Raw genomic sequence first — 14314 nt, 5'->3', positions numbered from 1 at the left:
GTAGTTAGAGAATTGGTCACTCTGCAGCCTGTGCTTGCAGCCCTGCTCTCTTCGCATGGCAGCAGCCATACACTCTACTGCCTTATCGGCTTTTGCAACGCTCTTAGAAGATCAGGTTCCCAGCTGTATTCATCTGTGTCCTCTCATTTTAGAGGAAATAGCTTAATATTCCAGTCATTGGCATATTAAGAAATATTCAAGTTTTATTTAGAAATAGGCAGTGTCAAAGTGTCATACCAGTTATGCCAAATGGGTTCCCGAGCCTGGTCTGATGTCACTGTCTCCTAGCAGAGCAATCCCATGACTTGCTCTGTGCAATTTCCCAACAACAGTGGTGAGTGCTTTTTGTTAACCTCTGTGCTGACGAATTAGAGAGCAGCTGACAAGCTTCCTCAGGTGTTGAGCAATTCTTTCTGTGCAGTTTGAGCCCTGGAGGGATATGTTAATACTATATACTCATTAAACACTGCAGGGAGTTCAATAAGCTTTTCTGGAGTACTTATTGCGTGCCATACTCCATGCCAAGTACTATGGAAGATGCAGAGATGAGTAGGGCATGGTCTTTGTTCCAGGAGAGCAAAGACTAGAGGAGATAAGACTTAAACAGGCAGGAAAATTCATGGCAAGATGAATTCTGCTGGAGATATCCAGGCGTGGTTCAAAGGCAGGGAAGTGGTTTCTAGTCAAGTCAGGAAAGTGACGGATGAGGGACGGAGGAAAGGATAAAAGGCTCCTGGAAGAGTTACAGTGGAAAAAACATGGAAAAAACTTTGCGTCAGATGGAAGTGGGTTCATGTGCTGGCTGTCTTTTAGTAACGGTGTGATCCTATGCAACTTGCTAAGCCTGTCTGAGTCTCAGCATTCTCTTCTGTAAGATAAATGGCTGTTAGGATGTGTAGTGGATTAAATGGTGCCCCCCAAAAGGTAGGTCCACATTCTAACCCCCAGAACTTGGGAATGTGACCTTATCTAGAAAAAGGGTCTTTGCAGATGTAAGTAAGCCAAGGATCTCAAGATGAGATCATCCTAGATTACTTAGGAGGGCCCTAAATTCAATGACAGACATTCTTATGCGACACACAGAGGGGAGACACACAGAGAGAAGAGAAGACCATGTGAAGACGAGGCAGAGATTAGACTGATGCAACCACAAGCCAAGGAATGTCTGGAGCCAGCAGAAGCTGGAAGAGGCAGGAAGCTGTCTCTCTTAGAGCCCTTGCAGGGAGCACAGCTCTGCTAACACTGTGATTTCAGATTTCTACAGAACTGTGAAAGAATGCATTTCTGTTATTTTAAGCCACCTGGTTTGTGGTCATTTGTTTTAGCAGCCCCAGGAAACTAATACAGGAGGAATGAGTGAAAGAATGTGTACAAAGCACCTAGCAGAGTACCTACCATGTTTCCTCGAAAATAAGACCTAGCGCGACCTTCAGCTCTAATGTGTCTTTTGGAACAAAAATTAATATAAGACCTGGTATTATATTATATTATATTATATTATATTATATTATATTATATTATATTATATTATATTATATTATATTATACCGGGTATTATATTATTATATTATGTTATATTAGACCAGTATTATATTATATTATAGCTGGTATTGTATTATATTATGTTATACCAGGTATTATATTTTATAAGACCCAGTATTATATTATACTATATTATATTAGACCTGATATTATATTAGACCTGATATTATATTATATTATATTATATTATATTATATTATATTATATTATATTATATTATATTATATTATACCAGGTGTTATATTATATTACATTATATTATATAAGAGCCAGTATTATATTATATTATATTATACCCAGTTTTATATTATATTAAAATAAGACCAGGTCCTATAGTAATTTTTGCTCCAAAAGACGCATTAGAGCTGATGGTCCGGCTAGGTCTTATTTTCGGGGAAACACAGTAGAACTTGGAAGGTGTTCACGAAATGACCAATTATTGCTCTACAGGGTAGGGGAGGGGCATGGAAGGGTGAACAGCAGAGAGGAGAAGTGGGGGAGAAGGAAGGTGTTTCAGACAGTGGAACCAAGTGAGCTGAGCATAGCAGGTGTCTGGGGAGCAATGCCAGTGGGCGATAGGCAGACATTCTGGGGTGTGTGGTGGTGTAAGTGTAAGCATGTGCTCAGCAGGGTCCCAGGAGGCAGTTAAGTGCTCTGACTATTAGGCATGAGGCCTGAGAAGAAGGAGGCCCCCAGAAATGGAAGGGGTAGAGGGTCCTGGCTCACCCTGCTTCCTTCCTCTGGCAGCGTCCCTGCAATTCTGCTGCACATGCCTGGCCTCCACTTTCTCGTACTCATGATGGAGTGAGGCAGTGGCTTGGGTAGCCAGAGGCTGCTGTACTCAGAGGTCATGCAACAGGGCTTGGAAGTTGCTGGACTTTAAAGGACTCAGAGGTCATACAACAGGGCTTGGGAAGGAGGAAGCAGCAAAAGGTGTGGACCAAACATGTGAGATCTCCGACCTTGTTTTCTGAGCACTCCATAACCCCCCTGGGTTCTTGAGTCACCCTGCCTATGAAGAAGGTTGGATATAATTTGATTTAAAGAAAATAAAGTGATGTGACATATTTTAAAAAGGCAAGTTTGTGGACTAAGATTCATGTTCCCCCCAATAGATTTGAAGATAAGTGTCTAAAACTTTTGTAATATTTTTGGAAGTCTACAAAGAAACTGGTAACAGTATTGCCTCAGAGAAGGAAACTAGGGGGCTCTTAGGGTGACCGATTATCCCAGTTTGCTGAGAACTGTCCCAGTTTTAGTAATGAAAATCCCATGTCCCCAAAAGTCCCTCAGTTCAGGGCAAACCAGGACAGTTGATTACCTGGGCAGAAGGCAGATTTGACTTTTCATTGTGTATCCTTTTGTAAACTTTATGTTTTGTAATTTTACTCTGCATTCATGTTACCTAGCTCCCAAACCCCTGCCCCAAAAGAACATTAAACAATTCCCCCAACTCCTGCACATAGAAAAACCCAACCCAACATAAATAAAAATTAAAGGTAAGTGAAAAACAGAGAAAAAAATTCACGTGTTAATGTGAGAAGAAAGAATATTATTCTTAATCTATACAGAAGTTTTACAAATCAATAGGAAAAGATAAATGACTCTTCAACATGAGCTAAAGACATGGTGAGAAATTTACAAAAGAAGAAATACAAATGAACATTAGAAAACCTTCCCCAATAATTAAAGAGATTAATATTAAAACTAATTTTATACCAGCTTTTTTCAGTTAAGGTATCAAATGATAAAAAAGAGAATTTCTTAGTCAACTCAGGCTATTGTAACAAAATACCGTAGACTGGATGGCTTAAGCAAAAGACACTTATTTCTCACATTTCTGAAGGCTGGAAGACCAAGGTGCTTGCAGATTTAGTTCTTGGCAAGGCCCTGCTTTCTGGCTTGCAGACGACTGCCTTCTCACTGTGTCCTCATATGGCTGAGAGAGAAAACTCTGGGGTCTCTTCCACTTCTTATAAGGGGACTAATTCCGTCATAGGGGTCCCCACTCTCATGACCTTATCTAACCGTAATTATCTCCCAAAGCCCCCACTTCCTAATACCATCACACTGGATGTTAGGGCTTCAACGTATGAATTTGGGGGGGACACAAACATTCAATCCATAACAATAATAAGATGCTATGGAAGGACAAATTGGTATAATTCTTGGCAGGATGTATAAAAGTTTTAGCAATGTTTGTGCCTTTTGACTCAGCCATTGCTTTTATGTCTAGGAATTTGTTTTAAGGCAATATGTGTGAAGATGAGTGTGCAGTGATGCTGGTCACTCTGTTATTTGTAAGGATGAAGCAACAAGCCAGGTCACTGGCTTCAGGGCGATATCTTTTAAATTAAAATTTCAACTCTACAGAAAATGAGCGAGAATAATATAAAGATACCCATGTTCCCTCCAGTTTGGTCCCATCTTAACTTGTTCCCATATTTTCCTCATGTTTTGGAAATTATTAAATAAATAAAACACATACAAAGAGCCATAGCCTCTTATGTACCACTTTCTGCATCTCATCTTCTCTCTTCTTCCCTACAGATAGCTACTATCCTGAATTTTGTAGTTATTGTACCAAGCATGTTTACTTTTCCTGCAATTAAACATATTTATAAGTAATAACATACAGTTTTCTTTTACATGATCTTTGTGCTACCATACTGTAGAGATTTTCAGATACTTGTGTTTATTTTTGCTCACCATTATTTTTGGGATTTATCAACCTTGGTACACGTAGCCTAGATTATTTTTTTTTTTTTTTTTTTTTAATTAATTTTATTGGGGTGACAATTGTTAGTAAATTTACATAGATTTCAGGTGTACAATTCTGTATTACATCGTCTATAAATCCCATTGTGTGTTCACCACCCAGAGTCAGTTCTTCCATCACCATATATTTGATACCCTTTACCCTCATCACCCACCCCCCACCCCCTTACCCTCTGGTAACCACTAAATTATTGTCTGTGTCTATGAGTTTTTGTTTCTCATTTCTTTGTCTTGTTCTTTTTGGTTTATATACCACATATCAGTGAAATCATAGGGTTCTCTGCTTTTTCTGTCTGACTTGTTTCACTTAGCATTATTCTCTCGAGTTCCATCCATGTTGTCACAAATGTTCCTATATCATCTTTCCTTAACGCCGAATAGTATTCCATTGTGTATATGTACCACAACTTCTTTATCCATTCATCTATCGAAGGACATTTTGGTTGTTTCCATGTCTTGGCCACCGTAAACAAAGCTGCAATGAACATTGGAGTACACGTGTCTCTATAGAGAGATGCTTTTATATTTTTGGGGTAGATACCCAGGAGAGCGATTGCTGGGTCATATGGTAATTCTATTCGTAATTTCTTGAGGAACCTCCACACTGCCTTCCATAGCGGCTGCACCAGTCTGCATTCCCACCAACAGTGTATGAGAGTTCCTTTTTCTCCACAGCCTCTCCAACACTTGTTACTATTTGTTTTGTTGATGAAAGCCATTCTGACTGGGGTGAGGTGATATCTCATTGTGGTTTTCATTTGCATTTCTCTGATGATTAGCGATGTTGAGCATTTTTTCATATGTCTATTTGCCATTTGTATATCCTCTTTGGAGAAATGTCTCTTCAGGTCCTCTGTCCATTTTTCAATTGGGTTGTTTGTTTTTTTGTTGTTGAGTTTCATGAGTTCCTTGTATATTTTGGATATTAGCCCCTTATCAGAGGAACTGTTTGCAAAAATCTTCTCCCATTCAGTTGGTTGCCTCATTATTTTGTCAATAGTTTCTTTTGCTGTGCAGAAGCTTTTCAGTTTCATATAATCCCATTTGTTTATTTTAGTTTTTACTTCCATTGCCTTTGGAGTCAAATTCATAAAATGCTCTTTGAACCCAAGGTCCATAAGTTTAGTACCTATGTTTTCTTCAATGCAGTTTATTGTGTCAGGTCTTATGCTTAAGTCTTTGATCCATTTTGAATTAATTTTGGTACATGGTGACAGATAGCAGTCCAGTTTCATTCTTTTGCACGTAGCTATCCAATTCTGCCAGCACCATTTATTGAAGAGGCTGTCTTTCCTCCATTGTATGTTTTTAGCTTCTTTGTCAAAAATTATCTGTCCATATTTATGTGGTTTTATTTCTGGGTTCTCAATTCTATTCCATTGGTCTATGTGTCTGTTTTTCCGCCAATACCAAGCTGTTTTGATTATTGTAGCCCTGTAGTACAAGGAAAAATCAGGGAGTGTGATACCTCCAGTATTGTTCTTTTTTTTAAATATTGCTTTGGCTATTCGGGGTCTTTTTTGGTTCCAAACAAATCTGATGATTTTTTGTTCTATTTCTTTAAAAAATGCCATTGGGATTTTAATGGGGATTGCATTAAATCTGTATATGGCTTTGGGTAATATGGCCATTTTAACTATGTTGATTCTTCCAATCCATGAGCACGGAATGTCTTTCCATTTCTTTGTGTCTTCTTCAATTTCTTTCAAAAATGTCTTATAGTTTTCAGCATATAAATCCTTCACATCCTTGGTTAAGTTTATTCCTAGGTATTTTATTCTTTTTGCTGCAATTGCAAAAGGAATTGTTTTTTCTATCTCTTTTTCTGAGATTTCATTGTTGGTATATAGGAAAGCAATGGACTTTTGCACGTTGATTTTGTAGCCAGCAACTTTACTATATTCATTGATTGTTTCTAATAGCTTTTTGGTGGAGTCTTTAGGGTTTTCTATGTATAGCATCATGTCATCTGCAAAGAGTGACAATTTAACTTCTTCATTCCCAATTTGGATGCCTTTTATTTCTTTCTCTTGCCTGATAGCTCTGGCGAGGACTTCCAACACTATGTTGAAAAGCAGAGGTGATAGGGGACAACCTTGTCGTGTTCCTGAACGTAGAGCAAAGGGCTTCAGCTTTTCACCATTAATTATGAGGTTAGCTGAGGGCTTGTCGTATATGGCCTTTATTATGTTGAGGTATTTTCCTTCTATACCAATTTTAGTAAGTGTTTTAATCATAAATGGATGTTGTATCTTATCAAATGCTTTTTCTGCATCAATTGATAGAATCATATGATTTTTGTCCTTTATTTTGTTTATGTGATGTATCACATTGATGGATTTGCGAATGTTGAACCATCCTTGTGCCCCGGGGATGAACCCCACTTGGTCGTGATGAATAATCTTTTTAATGCATTGTTGTATTCGATTTGCTAGAATTTTGTTTAGGATTTTAGCATCTGTATTCATCAGAGATATAGGTCTGTAGTTTTCTTTTTTTGTGTTGTCCTTACCAGGTTTTGGTATCAGGGTAATGTTGGCCTCATAAAATGAGTTAGGGAGTACTGACTCTTCTTCAATTTTTTGGAAGAGTTTGAGCAGGATTGGTATTAGATCCTCTTTGAAGGTTCGGTAGAATTCACTGGTGAAGCCATCTGGTCCGGGACTTTTGATTTTGGGAAGGTTTTTGATGACTGATTCAATTTCCTTACTGGTGATCGGCCTGTTAAGATTTTCCAGTTCTTCATGATTCAGCCTTGGAAGGCTACATGTTTCTAAGAACTTGTCCATTTCTTCTAAGTTATTAAATTTGGTGGCATATAGTCCTTCATAGTATTCTTGGATAATCCTTTGTATTTCTGTGGTGTCCGTGATAACTTCCCCTTTTTCATTTCTGATTTTGTTAATTAGTGTCTTCTCTCTTTTTATCTTAGTGAGTCTAGCCAAGGGTTTGTCGATTTTGTTAATCTTTTCAAAGAACCAGCTTTTTGTCACATTAATTTTTTCTATTGTCTTTTTGTTCTCTATTTCATTTAGTTCTGCTCTGATTTTTGTTATTTCCTTTCTTCTGCTGACCTTGGGTTTCGCTTGTTCTTCTTTTTCTAGTTTTTTAAGGTGTAACATGAGGTTATTTATTTGGGATTTTTCTTGTTTCTTGAGATAGGCCTGTAATGATATAAATTTCCCTCTTAAAACTGCTTTTGCGGCATCCCAAAAATTTTGGTAGGATGTATTTTCATTGTCATTTGTTTCTATGTATCTTTTGAGCTCTCCTCTAATTTCTTCTTTGACCCAGTCGTTCTTTAAAAGTATGTTGTTTAATCTCCATGTATTTGTGTTTTTTCCTGCTTTCTTTTTGCAGTTGATATCCAATTTCAAAGCTTTGTGATCAGAGAATATGCTTGGTATGATTTCAATCTTCTTAAATTTGCTGAGGCTGATTTTGTGTCCCAGTATATGGTCTATCCTTGAGAATGTTCCATGTACACTAGAAAAGAATGTATAGTCTGATGTTTTAGGATGAAGTGCTCTATATATGTCAATTATGTCCAATTCATCTAATGTGTCATTTAGGGCTGCGATTTCGTTATTTATCTTCTGTTTGGATGATCTATCCATAGCTGTCAATGATGTATTTAAGTCCCCTAGTATAATTGTGTTTTGGTCAATTTCTCCCTTTAGTTCTGTTAGTAGTTGCTTGGTATATTTCGGTGCTCCCTGATTGGGGGCATAAATATTGATGACTGTTATGTCTTCTTGTTGTATAGTCCCCTTTACCATTATGAAATGTCCATCTTTGTCTCTTGTTATCTTTTTCACCCTGAAGTCTGTTTCATCGGAAATCATTATGGCTACACCTGATTTTTTCTGGGTACCATTTGCTTGAAGTGTCAATTTCCACCCTTTCACTTTGAGTCTATGCTTGTCCTTGTAGCTGAGATGTGTCTCTTGTAGGCAGCATATGGTTGGGTTTAGTTTTTTGATCTAATCTGCTACTCTGTGTCTCTTTATTGGTGAGTTCAGTCCATTTACATTCAGGGTGATTATTGATATGTGAGGATTTCCTGTCATTCTGTCTTTAGTTTTCTGGTAAGGCTGTGTCTCCATTGTTTCTTTGCCTTTTTGTTGTCTGTTATTTCTGTGTGGTAGTATTCTATGATGTTTCCCTCTGTTTCTTCTTTTATTACAGTATATATTTCAGATTTGGATGTTTTTTGAGTGGTTACCCTTGAGTTTATGTAAAAGAAAGTTTGATATTTAGAGTATTCCAGTTTCTTCAGTACGCTTACTTTCTCTATTCCCATATTCCAGTTCAGGCCTTTACACTCCCCCTTTTTATGTTTCAGTTGCCACAAGTTGTCCCTGTTGATGGTGGTCTAATAGCCTCCTTTAGTATTTCTTGTAGTGCAGGTCGTGTATTAGAAAATTCCCTCAGCTTCTGGATGTCTGGAAAGGTCTTTATTCCTCCTTCATATCTAAAGGAGATCTTTGCTGGATATATTATTCTTGGCTCATGATTTCTCTCTTTCAATAGTTTGAATATTTGGTTCCATTCCCTCCTAGCTTGTAGAGTTTCTGCTGAAAAATCTGATGATAATCTAATGGGCTTTCCTTTGTAAGTTACCGTCTTCTTTTCCCTGGCTGCCTTGAGGATTCTTTCTTTATCATTGATTTTAGACAGCTTCAATACAATGTGCCTTGGTGAAGGCCTGTTGGGATTGAGGTAATTAGGTGTTCTATTTGCTTCTTGGATTCGAGGATCCAGTTCTGTCCACAAGTTTGGGAAGTTCTCATCGACGATTTGTTTGAATATATTCTCTGTTCCCTTCCCTCTTTCTTCTCCTTCTGGTATACCCATTATCCTTATATTGCTCTTTCTGATGGAGTCAGAAAGTTCTTGTAGAGTTCTTTCATTTCTTTTAAGTCTCAAGTCTCTTTCTTCTTCCCTCTGTGTAAATTCCAGGTTCCTATCTTCGATGTCACTGATTCTTTCCTCCATCTGGTCAACTCTACTACCTAAGCTGGATATTTTATTGTTAATTTCTTCTATTGAGTTCTTAATCTCCAGAAATTCTATTTGGTTCTTTTTCAAGATTTCAATCTCTTTTGTAAAATGCTCATGGTGTTCTTTGATTGTGTTTCTGAGTTCATTAAACTGCCTTTCTGTGTTTTCTTGCATCTCGTTCAGTTTTTTCAGAATTGCGATCTTGAATTCTCTGTCATTTAAATCACAAAGGTCCATATCTCTAAGTTCCTTTTCTGGAGACTTTTCACTTTCTTTCTGAGCTATCTTGTTGCCTTGGTTATTCATGGCAATCACTGATTTACTATTTCTCTTCCTAGACATCTACAGGAGTGTCTTCTGCAACAGGTTGATAGGTATGCGAAGAGCTTTTGGAGTTCCAAAGCTCTTTCTGCACCAGATTCAGAGCCCGTTTGTTTCAGCAGTTCTGTTTACTCCTGCAGGGATCCGCCCAGATAGGTGGGGCCAGGGGCGGGGTGAGTTGTGAGAGGTGGCCCAGAGCAATGGCGGCGACCACCACCACAGCCAGTCCTGCTTCCACAGCTCCCTCCCCCCTGCCGGAACTAGTTGAGCTGCGAATCTGTGTCTGCGGTCCACAGTTCTCAGAGCAGCAAATATTCTGTCCTTTGATCCGACACTGCTACTTTATCGCTTCTAGCACGGGGCAGGTGGGGGCGGGGCGAGCTCTGGGAGGGTAGGGAGGGGGCGGCTAGTCTCCGTGCCTAAGGCTTCCGTTCTCCGCTCCGCAGTGAGGGCTTAAACCACGGATTTCAGCCCTCTTCCCTCAGTCTTTGCTCCGAGGTCTGCCGTGAGCGAGCGTTGGGTTCAGCAGTTTTATATGCTGCCCCCTCAGCCCTGTGGGCCGTAAGCGGAGCCCTAGCAGTCCAAGTCCTTCCCTCTCCCGCAGTTGCGGAAGATACGGGCGCAGCGGGCTCCAAGCACTGAGCTGGGTCTGTGTCCTGCGCCCGCGCGGCTCCGTCTCGCACTTCTCCTCTCCCTCCTCCCCTGCTCGCGCGATTCACCCACCTGGAGGTGAATTCAGTAGTCGGCCTCTTCGTCTTGCCTGTCTGCTGTGCAAGGAGTTTTTTGTGGAGTTATTGTTGTCCGATTCGTTGCAAATTCCAGGGGAGCGTTACAGAGCCTCACCTCATGCCGCCATTTTTTTTCTCACTGTCCTAGATTATTTTTTTAACTGCTATTTGGTATTTCATAGGATAAATGCACCACGATTTATTTATTCATGCAGTTGAAGTATATTTAGGTTGTTTACACATTTTGTGAACTACCTCCACTGCTGCAGTGAACATTCTGCGCAAGTTGTGTTGTGCACGTGGATTGCAGTTTCTCCAGGGAATATGCCTAGGAGTGTAATTGCTGGGCCATGGGGGAGAACATCTTTAAGTTTAATAGCTATTTCCACATTTTTTCTCCAAAGTGACATGCCACTTTTCCTAACAACAGCAAATAGTTCCAGTAGTTCCACATCTTTGCCAATCTGATAGGAAGATAACTAATTGTGGTTTTATTTTGAATTTTCCTGGTGACTGGTGGGGTTGAACGTTTTTTCACGTTTACTAGCCACCTGGTTTCTTCCTTTTCTGTGAATTGCCTTTCCAAGTCACTTATCTATTGCCACTGGGTTGTTTATTCATTAATTTTTTTTAAGTTGAGGTATAATTGACATATAATGTTACATTAATTTCAGGTGTACAATGTAATGATTTGATATTTAATGTATTGTGAAATGATAACCACAATAATCTTAGTTAACATTCATCACACAAAGTCACAAAATTTTTTCCCCTGGTTATGAGAACGTGTAAGATTTATTCTCAGCAACTTTTAAATATACAACACAGTATTATTAACTGTCGCCACCATGCTTATTTATTTTATAACTGGGAGTTTGTACCTTTTAACACCCTTCACACACCCCTCCCTCCGTTTCTGGCAACCACCAATCTGTTCTCCGTATTTATGAGTTTGGTTTTTATTTTTCTTTAGAGTCCACATGTAAGTGAGATCCTACAGTATTTGTCTTTTGCTGTCTGACTTATTACTTGGCATAATGCCCCTAAGGTCCATCCATGTTGTTGCAAATGGCAAGATTTCATTCTTTTTCATGACTGAATAATGTTCCTACGTCTGTGTAGGAGTGTTTGTGTGTGTGTGTGTGTGTGTGTGTGTGTGTGTGTGTGTGTATTCATTTATCCACTGACAGACACCTACGTTGCTTCCATGTCTTGGGTACTGTAAATAATGCTGCAATGCACGTAGGGTGTATATATCTTTTCGAGTTAGTGTTTTTATTTCATTTGGTTAAATATCCAGAACTGGAATTGCTGGATCACATCGTAGTTCTAGTTTTAATTTTTTGAGGAACCTCCATACTATTTTCCATTGTGTTTGCACCTATTTGCATTCCTACCAACAGTGCATGAGGGTTCTCGTTTCTCCACATCCTTGCCAACAGTTGTTATTTGTCTTTTTTTTTTTTACTTGTGTTCTCCATCAGCATTTAAAAAATATTTGTATTAAAAATATAACTAACGTACAATATTATATTAGTTTCAGGAGTACACCATAATTATTCAACATTTATATACATAAAGAAGTGATCACCATGATAAGCCCAGCACCCATCTGACACTATGTTATGCTATCACAATATTATTGAATATATTTCCCATTCTATACGTTACATCTCCATGACATATTTGCTTTATACCTGGAAATTTGGACCAATTATTGCCCTTCACCTTCCCCCCTTTTAAAATTTTCAATTACAGTTGACATTCAATATTATTTTACATTAATTTCAGGTGTACAGCATAGTGGTTAGACATTTATATAATTTAAGAAGTGATCCCCCTGACTAGTCTAGTACACCTGGCACTATACATAATTATTACCATATTATTGACTGTATTCCTTATGCTATACCCTACATCCCCATGTTTATTTTTTAACAATCAAGTTTTATTTCTTAATCCCTTCTCCTTTTATCACCCACACCCCTAACCCCTCTCCCATCTGGCAACCATCAAAATGTTTTCTATATCTATGAGTTTGTTTCTTTTTTTCATCTGTTAATTTTGTTCTTTAGAGTCCACATATAAGCGAAATCACATTGCGTTTGTCTTTCTCTGTCAGACATCTCACTCAGGACAGTACCTTCCAGGTCCATCCATGACACAGCAGATGGCAAGAACACATTCCCTTCCGTGGCTGAGCAACGTTCCATTATATATATGTACCACCTCCTCTTTATCCATTCTTCCATGGATGGACACCCAGGCTGCCTCCACATCTTGGCCACTGTAAACAATGCAGGAATGGACATATGGATGCTCATGTCCCCTTGAAGCAGAATTGTGGGTTTCTTCAGATAAATACCCCAAAGTGGGATTACTGGGTCCTCTTTGTTTGTTGTTATAGCCTTTGTTTTAAAGTCTATTTTTTTGGTATTTTGTCTGGTGTAAGTATTGTTATCCCAGTTTTTTTCCATTTTAATGAAATAACTTTTTTCATCCCTTTACTTTCTATCTGTGTGTCTTTTGATCTGAAGTGAGTCTCTTGTAGGCAGCATATGTAAGGGTGTTGTTTTCTTACCCGTTTAGCTCTCCTATGTCTTTTGATTGGAGCATTTAATCCATTTGCATTGAAATTAGTTGTTTATGGATATGTGGCTTCTCAGCAAAAGTCTTAGAGCACACTGAGACCAGCTGCCACTTGCCTGGGTCCCATGGACTCTGGTAGTGTTTCAAGAAAGAGTGCAATGTGGGCAGGGTGGGCTTCTCCTGAGAAAGTGCCCCTTGCGTTGGTGGGGCAGGGTCCCAGTGTAGCTCAGCAGGCCAATCAGATTCACATTTAGCTGAGCAGGGGAGGGCTCAACACAGGAAAGATGGCGCCCACCTGCTGGCTACACAAGAGAAGGACCCCACACAGGGAGAATGGTGGCTGTCCTCCAGCCCTTACCTCGCAGCCACACACCTCAGTCTGCACCACCCCGATACCTCCAACCCCCACCCCCCGCCCCCAGTCACCATCTGTCTGCTGGAGCCCAAGGTGTGTGCCTGGGAGTGAGAGAGTTTCTGTGTAGGCCATTTAAGAGGACGTCTGCATTTCCTGCAGCCTTCCAGCCCACTCAGATGGTTGAATCCCCACTGTTTTTCACAGCCAGATGTTGTGGGGGCACCAGTAAGTACTCTGGGGTGGGGAGGCTGGTGTGGGGTTGGGGTCCATTGCTCCTGGTGGGGGGGGGATCTCTGTGGCCAAGATATCCCTTTTGATTCTCAACCTCCACACGGACGTTTGGGGCCAGGCTGTTTCGTGTCTCTGGCCCTCCTACCAGTCTTGATGTGGCTTCTTTATAGCCTTAGTTATAAAATGCCTGTTCAGCCAGAACTCAGATAGTTCTCCAGGTTGATTGTTCTATAATTTAGCTGTAATTTTAATGTGTTCACAGAAGAAAGCATGTACAGTGCTTATCTACTCTGCTATCTTTGATCTCCTAGTTTTTGTCTTTTTGATAATAGCCATTGTCCATTTCTCACTGACAATTTAAAAGTTGACATTGAGAATGCCAACTATAATTTTATATATATAATGTGATGGCTCAGTGTGAGGTCGGAGGGATAGTGGATGGGGGAGGGAGGTTCACAGTGTGAGGGATATAAATGATGAACGTCTAAGTATTACCTTGTCTTGTACACCTGAAACTAATAAATAAATTAAAAAAAAAAAGTTGACATCGAACTGTTCTTGCTCTGTTGCTTTCCATATGAGTTTTGGATCAGCTTGTCTAATTTCATGAAAAAGCCTGTTATATTTTTATTGGAATTGCATTTAATTTATAGACTAATTTGAGGATAACTGGCATCTTTACAATATTGTGATTTAGTAAATATGAATACAGTGTAACTCCCTATTGCATTTTCTTTTACACCTTGCAACAAAATTTATAATTTTC

Source organism: Rhinolophus hipposideros (genome assembly GCF_964194185.1).
Source record: "Rhinolophus hipposideros genome assembly, chromosome: 9".
Lineage (NCBI taxonomy): Eukaryota > Metazoa > Chordata > Mammalia > Chiroptera > Rhinolophidae > Rhinolophus > Rhinolophus hipposideros.
The sequence above is the reverse complement of the archived record's forward strand: the minus strand, read 5'-3'. Positions refer to the sequence as shown.